This window comes from Lissotriton vulgaris, chromosome 3_1 (assembly GCF_964263255.1).
Source record: "Lissotriton vulgaris chromosome 3_1, aLisVul1.2, whole genome shotgun sequence".
NCBI lineage: Eukaryota > Metazoa > Chordata > Amphibia > Caudata > Salamandridae > Lissotriton > Lissotriton vulgaris.
The window spans coordinates 371117986-371131079 of NC_141689.1; positions in this window are offsets into that span (position 1 = coordinate 371117986).

Below are 13094 nucleotides of genomic sequence, written 5' to 3' on the forward strand. Positions count from 1 at the left end.
ATCCGACAAATATCTACTGCATTCTGGGCTCCTGAGGCTTTTAAAAACCTGCTGTGCTTTACTGCTCTGCTCCTGAGTCATCTGTGATCATTTGCGGCGCCTCTAACTTGCTTCTTATGCTGCACTGAGACGCCTTGTCATGCTCGCGGCGGGGCCTACAAATGGCGGCAGCTGAACTCCTGCAGGCTGCTGCGCTGTGAGGCTGCCTGCAACCTGCGCCTTGTCGGCGCGTCTCATCCCCCTATTTGAGTGTGCTGAGCCTGCGGCCTCCGCAGGAGACGTGATTGGGGTCTCCCTGATCCAGAGGCGGTTTGCGGGAAGGCCTGTGAGCTGAGGGGATGAAGCTGCCTACGAGACTTGCAGGGGCCGGCGGGGACCTGAGGCGGCGGAGGATCGGTCCCAGATTTCCCAAGCTACGGCACCTGCCGGCGCCAGATTTGGTGAGTGGGCCGGTCTACCTACCGACCCGGGCTGCGGAGGTGGGATTGGGCCATGGACGGGGGCTGTGCCCGGCTCGTGTTTGGTGCGGGCTGTGGTTAACACAGGAGAGAAGGCCAGAATATTGCGGGGCTGGCGTTCAGGGGGGACCCCCCCTGCGAACGGAGCACTAGGTGCCGCTTTGCACTTGCCGGCGGTGAGACTGTGGCTGGGGTAGTAAAGCGAGAACAACTTTCCTAGGCAGTAAATATTGTAAATATTACATTGGTCTACTTAGCATGATGTGGGGGATAGCCCAAGCTCTGTGCAATCAATTGACAACTGTTTAAAACTTGTTAATTATTCTTTTATTAAGATTTTTCTAAAAAAGGTGTGTCATATGAATATTCAAAAGACATTTGTGCATAAGTGCCTAAACCTCAGTTACGGTGTATTTACCATGAGTTACGAGTAGTACGCACTTTATACACAACAACACAATAAAAATCTAACATAATACATGTACAACATAATGGACCACGATTCAAAAAGACAATTGATATATATTAACTTCAGGTACAAAATTTCACACAGTTGATATTTGGTGGCTAAAGGTGACAAAATCTCTACGCGCGTTTCGGCACAAGGCGTGCCTTCATCAGGAGAGCCACGACAGAATATCAAGAAAAGGGTAGGGTTAAACTAATCCACCTGGGGTAACCAAGGGCAAGGGTGCAGCTGTACGATCTGCGACTACAGACCGCCGTGCTCGTGATCAGAATGGCAAACAGACTAAACGGGAGTCGCCAACCTACCAGGACCCCAGTGTACAGAGTAGGTCATATTACATGCGATTACTGCGGGAACATGCTATTTAAAGCTTTCTCCACGGACCTCAGTTTAGTGATCAGATCGGGTCGATGTAATATACTGTGGGAACACGCTATGCTCCGTATTTCTGCTCGCATGGGCTGGGGTAGTGCCTGTTGTGGTTCGTGCCTGCCCGTTTTTAGCGCTAATGTGCCTAGTGTGCTCCTGCATGATGAGCGCTTGATCTACCTGCAGAGGCATTGGAGGCGGGACGCGGAGACGTGGGGCTACTCCCGCATACCTGGAAGTTGCTTCTTGACTCCTCTGGCAACCATTCATCTATTTTGTCTATTTGGTGGATCTGGCTTTTCGGGGGGCCTGCATTGACTTAAGGCAATATTGACTTTCCTGTACTGTGGCCTTTCTCTAATACATTGCCTTATACCTAATCACAACTTGAACTAGGGCTGTAATAACTGAAGGTCTAGCTTGGAGGATATCTGAGTGCTTAAGGGGCTGCTGTGAGTGGACTACAATCAGAAGGTGCCTGCGGGAGTTGTGTGACTGCTGAGGCCACAAGAGGGACTGCGCTGTTTTCCCTTCTCGGGTGCGACATAGTGTGGCCTTGGGGAGACTCTCAAACTTTACAGCTGCTGGTTCCTGTGCACTGCCTGGGTTGGTTGCTGCGGCCCTGCCTGTGAGCATGGTCCGGACAGATAAGAATCAATCCAAGCTCTAACTTTGAGTCACGGCGGGCGCCAAAGCCTCCACAGAAGGCCGCTTCTGACTCGGAGGTGGAAGCAGAGGCTGATGGGCACCCCACGCTAGAGACCACATTGGTGGCAATGCAGCAGACCCTGCAATTGATAGAAGGCGGTATGGCGGCTGTAAACCACAGACTTGATCACATGTCCTCGCAGTTAGAAAAACAAAATGCGTGCATGGGGGAAGTGGAGCAGAGGGTCTCGGCTGCGGAGGATGGTCTGTCCACGGTCACGGATAAGGCGCTGAATATGGAAAAGGTCCTTTCTCTCATACAGGTGAAAAACGAGGACTTGTAGGTGTGGTCCCGACGCAACTAAACCGCATTACGGGACTGTCGGAGTCCACGATTGTGGGAAGAATGGAGACATACATGGAGCACCTTATCACGGACATCTTTGGCACGGAACAGTTATCTAATATGTTCATAGTGGAACGTGCCCAATGCTCACTGGCTGCTCGCCCTGTCCCTGGGCTCCCCCGTCCCATCATAGCTAGGATCTTGAACTACATGGACAGGGACGCCATTCTGAACCTGGCACGAGAGAAGGGGAAGATTGAACACCAAGGGAACTCACTTGCTTTCTTCCTGGATTTCACAGTCGCCGTCCAGGCCGCAAGGAGGGAGTTTGGCGTGGTGAAGCAGTTTCTGCGCACAGAGGAGGTCCCATATGCTATGCTGTATCCGGCTCGCCTTCGCATTGGTGCCACAGCTGACAATAAAATATTCTCTTCCCCAAAGGCTGCAATGGATTATGCAAAAAAACTGAAATGTAGAAAGCATGACTCTACTGAGGCACCCGAGAGGGTGGGGCAGGAGTATGCTGAGTATTGATGGTTTCGTTTTGGGGAGTATTGTGACTTCCACTTGCGGTGTCGTATTTGTGATTGTATGAATCTCCATGCCTTTGGAATATGTTTAAGATCACACCTTACTAGTAATGTTGTTGCTATGAAGCAGGTTTCTACATGCGGGGGAACGCTAGGAGGTATTGCTTGTCTGTTGCCCTGCTGCTAGGTGTGTGCTTTGACTATCTGATCATCCTCTGATTCTTAGGGTGTTAGCTGGTTATGCAAGGTTTCAGGTTACTTTTTGCTCACAAGCTATACACTCCTTTCATTGTTCCCAAAGCCTGTGTCCTTTCCTCTGATCTAGTTCTCAATGGCTCCGTCTACCACGCTAGAGTACACATGATTGGTCAGGTGGAGCTGGGATGTTTACACATTGCCCGCTCGGTCAACTCCTGCTATGCGGGAGAACTGCGCTTCAGTGCCCCCCTCATTTGGGTGTACCCCAAATTTTGCTCTTTGTTATAGTTATGGTGCTGAAGTGGGTGGTGAGTGGGCTGAGGCGGGACTGGGGTTGGATGGGAGTTCTTTGTTCTCTGCCAGGCGTACTGTTATATTGTGCAATATTTGCTGCAGCTTGGGGTCCCAACGGTATGAATACAATGTTTGCTACTTCCTTTCCCTGCCACCAGTTAATGGGTAGTTCCATTAAGTTCGCTATTTGGAATGTCCGCGGATTGAATTCTCCACGGAAGATTAGGATGGTGTTTGCAGGCTTGGACCATATGGGAGTGAATGTTGCTTTCCTGCATGAAACGCATTTAACAGCTGCTCCTGTGCAGAATGTTGGGGCACGTTGGGCCAGTGTGCGGGTGTCTTCCTCGCATTCCTTGTATGCTAGAGGGGTGCTCACTTTGGTGAAGAAAGGCGTTCCCTTCACCGTAATTAAGGTGGATATGGATGAGAATGGTAGGTTTGTGATATTGCATGGTCAGCTTGGGGGAGAGAGTGTGCTTTTGATGAACATTTATGGGCCGAATGAGAATGACCCTGCGTTCTTTTCTGATGTGTGGCGTAGGATTCTGCTGTTTCCGCCTGCTGAAATTATTTAGGGTGGGGATTTTAATGTGTATCTGGATGCGGTTAAGGATTGGCATGGTTCGGGTGAGATTCGGCAAAAAAGTGCGTCGGATGTGTTGTGGGGTCTTATTGCTGATTCAGAAAAGGAGGTGATGATGGACAGAGTATCTGAATTAAACAGAACACTCATACCCAGTCAACAGATCAGGGCTTGATCCATCACCATTTTCTGGTGAAGAATTAGCTTGGTAGTTTAGTCTGCCCTGTTCCCATGATGCACTGGGCCAGGGACAGACTGATTTGCATATAGCCAGGTTCTGAGCTGGGATGGTGCAGTGAGCTAAATAATGGTGATGGATCAAGCCCTGATCTTTGGACTAGGGAAGAGTGGTCTGCTTAATTCAGACACTCTGTTCATCACCACACCCTTTTCTGAATCGTCTTCTTGATGCTGGGCCTGTACAGGACATCTGGCGGCTGTGCCACCCAAAAGCTTGTTAGAGTACGTGTGTATCTTCGGGGCGCGGCTCATGGTCACGTATCGATTACTGGTTGATTTCTGGTGCGGTGGGTCATTGGATCAAAAGTGTTGCTCATGGGGCCAGAATACTTTCCGATCACTCCCCAGTGCTTATGGAGTTGACTTTGCCGGAATATTTGGCGCCACAGTTTGCCTGGCGGCTCCAGCCATCAGTACTTAAGGACCCTGTGTTCAAGCAAACTATTGAAGAGGCGATCGAGAATTATTTTAAGGAAAATTCGGGCACGGTGGACAGTTCGGGGGTCCTATGGGAGGCCTTCAAGGTTACCATTAGGGGAGCATGCATAGGCGCTCAGGCATGGGTGCTACAGGATCTTCGGAGCAGGATACGGAAGCTAGCTGCAGATATCACTGTTCTAGAACGAGCCTTTGATGACAATCCAACTGCGGATAAGCTGGCTCGGATTCGTGACCTCATCACCGGGCATAATGACACTGTAGACCAGGAGATACAGCATTGCTCTCGGCGTAGGATAGGGCGATATAGCCGCTCTCTCGCCCAGAATCTGAGCAAACCCCGAAGTCAGGAGCCCATAAATGAACTCATTGATGACACAGGCGACTCACATCACTTGACGGAAGAGCTCTATGATATCGTGTTGAAATTTTATAAGGATCTTTATGCTGCCAGAGACACTCCTTCAATTGTGGAGACGCATGACTATCTAGACGATGTGGCATTGGGCTGGCTATCTCAAACACACCGTGAATATTTGGTGCAACCGTTTGGTGACGAGGACATGCGGGATGTTATAATGGCTCTTCCTACATGTAAAGCCCCTGGGCCCAATGGTCTGCCGAGTGAATTCTATGAGACATTTGCTACAGCGTTAGCCCCACGGCTGCTAGAGGTCTACGCGGAGGCCTATGATAGCGGGATCTTGCCACCGTCGCTTCGGGAGGCCTTGCTGGTCAACCTTCTGAAGCCCGACAAGCCCCCTAACCAGTGTGGTTCGTACAGGCCACTCTCAATCATCAATAATGATACTAAAATTCTGGCAAAAATTCTGGCAAAAATGTTTGCCACTAGACTCCAACCCCTGGTGCCCTTGCTCGTCCTACCGGATCAGTCTGATTTTGTGATGGAGAGATCCACCACGCACAACCTCCGCACGCTATTCTCCACATTGCATTACTTCGACTCTGACTTTCAAGCCGTTGCAGTGCTTCTCAACACTGCAAAGGCGTTTGATTCTGTCCATTGGTCCTACATGTTTACGATTCTCAGCAGAATGGGTTTCCCCCCCTTCTTTGTGCAGTGGATTCGGGTTCTATATAATGGGCCTGTCGAGTCAATGGCAAGGTCTCTTCCTCATTCTCTATAGAAAGAGGTACGCGGCAGGGGTGTCGTCTGTCGCCCATACTGTTTTCCTTGGTGATTGAACCCCTGCTTGCAAACTTCGCCAAAAACATTCAGCCGCGGCTCTGCGGTTTCAACAGCGCCCGCTCATTGTCTCGCTTTATGCGCACAATATGCTGCTTTACCTTCGGAACATACAGTCCATCTTTCACCCTTGTTGAGGGAATATGTCCAATTCGAGAGGTTTTCTGGTTTGCGCACCAATTGGTCCAAATCTGTGGTCTTAGGCACAAGGGAAATTGAGCTGGATTTCCAGCTGACCTGGACTTCTGAGCCTGTAAAATTTTTGGGGGTGATGATTCATAGGGATCCTAATGTAGTGATCACTGAAAATTGTGGGTGGGCCGTTATGCGCATAACGGAGCAGGCTGAAAGGTGGGCCCGTCTCTCGTTGTCGTTGGCAGATAGGATTGCAGTCGTAAAAATGGTGTTCCTGCCCAAGATGCTGAACTTTTTTATTAACATCCCGATTAAACTGAATATGTCCTTCTTCCAAACTCTGCAGTCCGCGCTGCTAACATTTGTCTGGGGGGGTGAGAAATCGTAATGCATGTGGGATCTCCTAGTGTAACCATTTGAGCGGGCGGCTTCGAAGCTACGGATCTTCGCTTGTATTATCTCTGCTCGCAAGTGCACTTTGCCCATTACTGGCATTTCCTGCAGCATTTTCAGCCGCATGAAGCCATTAAGGCTGACGCGGTCCTTCCCCTTCAGGTACAGGCTATGGTTCTCTCTGGTGGCTCCGGTGGGCCTAGTCAGGAAATTAACCCCCCACTGTGCACGTCTTGAGCGTGGAGAGCTCTGGCTGTTAGAGCTCAGGTCCCATACTTATATGCTCCTCTGTTGTCCATCGCTTCGCATCTGGGGATTTCGGCTGCTCGGGAACCCGCTGCATTGAAGGAGCTTGCGACGGCGAGTATTATCCGGATAGGTGATCTGTACACGGGGGGAAGATTCAAAACCCTTGATGAGGCTCGGAATAACGTTACTCGGTCCTTTATGTTTCGCTTCATGTATGTCAGGATACGGCAAGCCGTACTAACTGTATATCCGAAACTTCGGGAGGAGCCGATGACTCTTCGGGCATTACAGGCAATGCTGACCGGGGTGAGCCGTAAGAGACTTATTGCAAAGCTCTACTATACTTCTCAGCGGGAGCAGGAGTTTGAGGATCATCAGTCGCGTCACCGCTGTCAATCGGCGATAAATAATCCAATTCCGATGGAGGTGTGGTCGGCATGCTGTCAACTCACGGGCCAACTTACGGCCAACTGCAACCTCCGGATCATTCACTTCAAATTTCTGCATCAAATATATTACTCGCCTCTGCAACTCCATAGGTACTGCCTGAGGGACACGGCAAGGTGTGTGCGATTTGGTGCGGGGGATGCCGATTTCTATCAAGTTGCCTGGTCATGTGGGAAAGCTTTTGCATTCTGGACAGATGTGGCTCGAATTTTGATGAAAGTGGTGCTTGAGCTGGTTGCCTGTATGCCTGAGTTGTGTTCTTTTGGGGTATGTGAATAGGTTGAAGCCTGCAAACAGACTGTTTAAACCATGGCGTGGCGAAAGTGAATTACTTGGAGACTTTGACTGCTACGAAGATTCTTTTAATGCTTGTAACGATAGCATTGCATGTACAATTTTTCCTATATATTTAAAAATGTTGAATGATGAAGTTGAACAGGAAAAGACTATTACAGCTGAAATAGCTAGTTGTCAAGATAATCAAACTAGTGGTCAATGTAGTCAGGATCCTCTTGGATAACCAATACTGGAAAATGAAGCTGTGAATGCTATGCATGAAGTTGAAATTGCAATGTGGTGCAGCAGGTCCGAACAGTGAAACTTGGTCTTGATTCTATGATTGAGGATGTCAGAAGTTAAAGTCTGTGATAATTTCTGTGTAACCCCTCTGACCAGGTGCAACCAACTCTAGGTCCCAACAGTGGAACGATGTCTTGATCCCACAATGGATGATGTCCAATACTACCTGATGCTTGGTTTTCATAGAACTCCCTCCGTTGAGGTGCATCAGACTCTGTGCTTGCGTAGCTAAATGTTGGACATGATTATTGTGCTTCGTTGACAACAGTCGGTGGAGTACACCGTGGCACAGCAGGTCTGAACAGTGAAACAGGGTCTTGAGTCTATGATTGAGGATGTCAGAAGTTAAAGTCTGTGATTATTTCTGCGTACCACCTCCGATCAGGTGCAACCAACTCTAGGTCCCAACAGTGAAACGGTGTCTTGATTCCAAAATGGAAGATGTCTGATACTACCTGTTGCTTGGTTTTCATAAAACTCCCTCCGTTGAGGTGCATCAGACTTGGTGCTTCTGTAGCTAACTGTTGCACATGATTATTGTTCTAGGTTGACACCAGTCGATGGAGTACACCGTGGTACAGCAGATACGAACAGTGAAACAGGATCTTGATTCTATGATTGAGGATGTCAGAAGTTCAAGCCTGTGATTATTTCTGTGTACCCTCTTTGATCTGGTGCAACCAACTCCATACTTTCGAATTCAACAGTATGTGGCTGTGAGGCATTAATGAATAGTGCCTCTAGCCTACACTGCGGTCAGCAGAGCTCACAATTTAGATCAAGTGTTGATTGTTTAATTACAAAATCCAGTAGTCAAGTAACTAGAATGTCTATTGAAATATACACAATATCCTTTTGGTATACTTGGTTGAAGACATTTTTTTAGATGACTTATATGTTTACTACAATGACCAAATTTATCTTGCTAGTCCAAAGGAACACTTAATAGTCTACACTGTGGACAGCACAAATCACAATTCGAATTGTTTTGATTTATTTATTGCAGAGTGTTCTGTAATTTATGTTGTTGTATTTTGTGAAGAGGAAGTGAGAAAAAGTATTCATGGATGTCTGTGTGAGCCGTAAACTGGCTGTAGCACAAGCTCCCATAAGGAAATGGGAGGTTGTGTCCTTCTCTGTACTGTGTGGCAGGCACCTCAGGGTTCCTGCGACACAGTGCAGGGATGAACAGGGGAGCGCGGCCCCCAACTGAAGGTCGCACTGTTAGGGGCTCCCATACTTGTTTTATGATAGGCTTTCCATGTCAGAAAGACTGACATAGAAAGCCTGCCTGAAACCGAGCATCATAATACGGACGCCGTGAAACAATGTACATATGGATTGTGGGACGGTCTCCGAATGGCTGATGGTCTCCTTGAGTCTGTCGGAATCCAGCCGAAATAACCAGCCGGTTTCACTTCTGACTGCCTAAATTGTAATTAAGCAGTCGGAATTGAAACTAACGATCTTGATTGGAAAGCCTCCGACCTAAGGTCAGGGGGTTTCCAACCGAGATTGTAATCGGCCCCTTTGTATATTAATGCATGTAACTAATTTAAAGCTATTACAATTACAATGAATATTTATTAAAATATGCAAAATATTTCTTTAGGGGTTGGATGTAAGGAATATTGGAGCAATGAGTGTGGAAGTTTATTAATGCCCAGGTATCAATTAAAATTATTCTGTATTAATTAATTAAATTAAAATAAACTATTAAAATGACAATTCTTAATTGCTTGAAATATGTAAAACAATTATTTTGAGTGTAATATAATGGATCTAGAGCTAGCGGATGTGGAAGTGTATCATTAGTCAGATAATTAAAAAACTTGAAAATTATTTAATTCAAGTACTTTATAATTATAAAAATAATACATATATGGTTTAGATATGCAAAATATTTTATTAGGAGTGAGGTGTAAGGAATATAGGGATAAAGGGTGGGGAAGTGTATTAATATTCAGGCATTGACAACAATGTTAAACAATTATAATTGCATTTAACAAATACATATTTTATTTTGCAAAGATGAAACCTTTATGGAATAACACTATTTTAAATGAAAACACTTCCCTTCTTACAATCCTGAAAAGCAAACACCAACCGATAAATAAAAAAATAAAAAAATGTACCATTATTAAAATGAATAATATTATTATTACATTATATTAAACAATTGCAGTTATAGCAATTATTATATATACAATTAATGGATACATGTTTCCAAATAAAATAATCAACCAATTGACAATTAATTAGAAATCAACAAATAATTAAACAAATAACTCAAATAACGTATCAATTTAGAATACATTTAATAAACTTAAATAAATAATTAGATAATTAGATAGAAAATAAAACAATATTTTACATTTAGAGAAAGTAACCACCCTAAGCCTCTACAAATACAGCAATGTGCTACTAAAGTAACAAGTTCTAAGTAAACTAAAATTATATTTCATGTAAAGAACTCACAAAATATATTTAAAAGATTACTGAAAAACAAGATTTTATGCAACTATAATAAACCAAAATATAATATACGCAATGATATATAAAAAGCAATATTAAATACCTAAAATACAATATGCTTCCCTTTAATGTCAAGTCCCACAACATTTTGACAGTGTGATATTCTGGCCATAATATTTTTGAACCTAAAATCCTAAAATTAAATGTGAAAATGTGACATTATGACAAATTTCATCAGGCATTGGTTACCTTCATTTTATCCAGCAGTTTTATTCTCGTATAACAATGTCTTCCAAAAGGGTAAACAAAATATGAGACTCAAATCTAATTTTAGCAGTGAAAGAGGGTCAAGCAATAGAGACAAAATCTCTCAGGATTTGATGATGTTATGATATGACGAAGGTAAGTAAATACTACCTCAGGAAAAGGATACAGTTGAGGACTAACACTTGAACTTTGCATTAAGATTTTACTTAAACAAATCTCAAGCTCATCCTACAAACCTATCAGAAGGTTAGGATCAAGAAAATAATTGATGCATCCCTGAAAGAGGAACCTGAAAGTAGATCTTTTCCTTAAAGCACAAGCCTTGCAGGACCACGCTGCCTTTGGTTAACTGTCAAAAATGCTAAAGAGAAATTGATTGTGAACGCTCATTCAGGATAACTGATGTCCTTACATTCAGCAGTAGCAGCCTGGAGGTATGTTTGACCACTCAAAGATTTTAACTATTCTTTCTTGTTATTTTCATAAAGATCCAACCAGCATATGTGACCTCAAAATTGTTCACAGGGTGAAGACCACCTGGTGTAGTTTGAAAACAATTATTACTTACTTACTAAACCTGTGGTCAACATGTACAGCAAGATCCAATCAAGTGTACTGGTAATCTAACTCAGCTTTGGCCCAGGTTCCTATAAAAATACAATATTGATTGTGAAACGTATTCATTTTTTTGACCTCTTTTCCATTCCTCTGTGGATAACATTTACTTTTTTAAGTGCCTATTTTAGCAGTTATTCCTATTGACTGTAACCACAATCGATGAATCAATTTTTCTCCATCTGCTCCTAACAAATGTTCTTCAAATATTCTGTGATGAGTAGTACGTAAATTTTCTAGATTAGGCAAACTGTAACTGATCGGCTCAAATTGCAATCAACCAAGGTTTCAGGTTGATTCAGGCCTTGATGAGCAATCAAAGTTGTTCACGATGAGCGTTGATATCCAACTTGGAGTCGTTTTTAAATCAATCACATTATGCTTCAAGTAAAGCAGTGTTAACATCATCTATTGCACTTTTCTAAATATTTATAAACATTACTTCGAGAACTGCTTTAGTGGTTCCAAATGACAGAGAGTTTCCAAGCTGGACCAAGAGGCAAGTACTAAAGTTAAACCAATAGATGAGTGTACCTCTACTAATTTCAGTACAAAAAAAATGAGTTAAAAACGTGGTCAGACAAGAAGGCAGCATGTATTTATTGTAATATGTGGTGTGGGGCAAAATTTTCTGAAGGCAGAGTGACCTTCTGTCCTGATAGCCATGCTAACAAATCCTGACCCTGAACTGGTCACAGGAGTCATCTGAGCATAAAAATGGAAGCAGAGTAACTACAAGCATTTCAGTGAAAATTATATTTATCATCTATACTTAGCCATATGAAATGACCAACAAAACGCAATACCATATAAAATATGCACTTTGGTTTCCTGTTAAACCTGTCATCCTCAGGATGGTCTTCCCCCAAACATTTAGCATGTGAACTTTACCACTGGTAACCACTGCTAAAGTACTTGTGCTCACTCCCTCCAACATAGTAAGATTGGCTTACACCTGATTGCCATATTTAATTTCCTTATAAGTACCTAGTAAAGGGTACACGATCTACCCAGGGCTGTTAAATTAAATGCTGCTAGTGAGTCTGCAGCACTTTTTGCTTTCCACTTAAGGTGCCCCCTAAACAGTTAACAGGTCTGCCAGAGCAGCAAGATGGTTGTTTTAAGGTACCAATTCAACCTGAGCATCGCTCAGCCACACTAGTATCCTGAAGCTTCAGAAACTCAGTTAGTGGCATAGAGCGCTGACCCATCCGAAGCTTGAGGCGGCCATGTTGAGATTCCGTGATGCCGCCGGTGCTCAGAATCTTTAATATCAGGTTCAGGAGGAAGGGTGCAGAAGGAAATCAGAGTCTCCAATGGGGATATCAATAGATTCTAAGTCTTTTTCTGTGACCTTTCCTTATTTTACTAGATATTACATCAGCATTCCTGACACCAGGTATAAAAAGGGGAACCTCAGACCCACTCTTCAGACCAATTCTCGACCTGTGAAAGACTCAGAAGAAGGAATGAGCTGCTGTCCTGCTGCTTAGCTATAAGAGAGGCAGCCCAGCTGCGCTGCTGCCCTACTACCTGAAGAAGAAGGACTAGACCTGTACCTTGAACCCAGCACCCCCACAGTGACTCCAAGGTCTAAATGGCTCCTCCTGTTCTGGGCTACAGGGATTCAACAAGCTCCAAAACGTTTCAAGCCTGTTCTTCGACTCTGGCTGCTGGGAGTCCTTACCCTCCCCCCAAGTGGTGCCTCCCAGGCCCTGGACTAGAAGAAGTGAGGATTAAGGGGCTCTGCCAGCCCAGCGGTGGTCCTCGACAGAACTGACGAAGCACAACAAAACCAAACGCAGCCTGCGCAGCTCCTCATTGGAACCAACACAGCGTAACACAACTCGACTCGGACCTTTCATTACAGCCCTTGCAGCACCTCCTCGGGACTGTAGCTGCACAATGAATCTTGACACATGAACCCACATTGTTCCTCACAACCACTGCGGCATTGGGCAATGCCCCACAGCAAGGCCATAATGTAGAATTCTCAGTGGGCCTAACCTGGTCCTGTATCCGGCCTGTTCTCCATCACGGTCCGTCTGAACATGTGATTTTTTTCCCCAACCAGCATAATCAGATAACCACAGTTGGAGTATTGTGCTTTTAAGAACTATTTTCTCATAAACCTTTAAAATTGCACGTCTC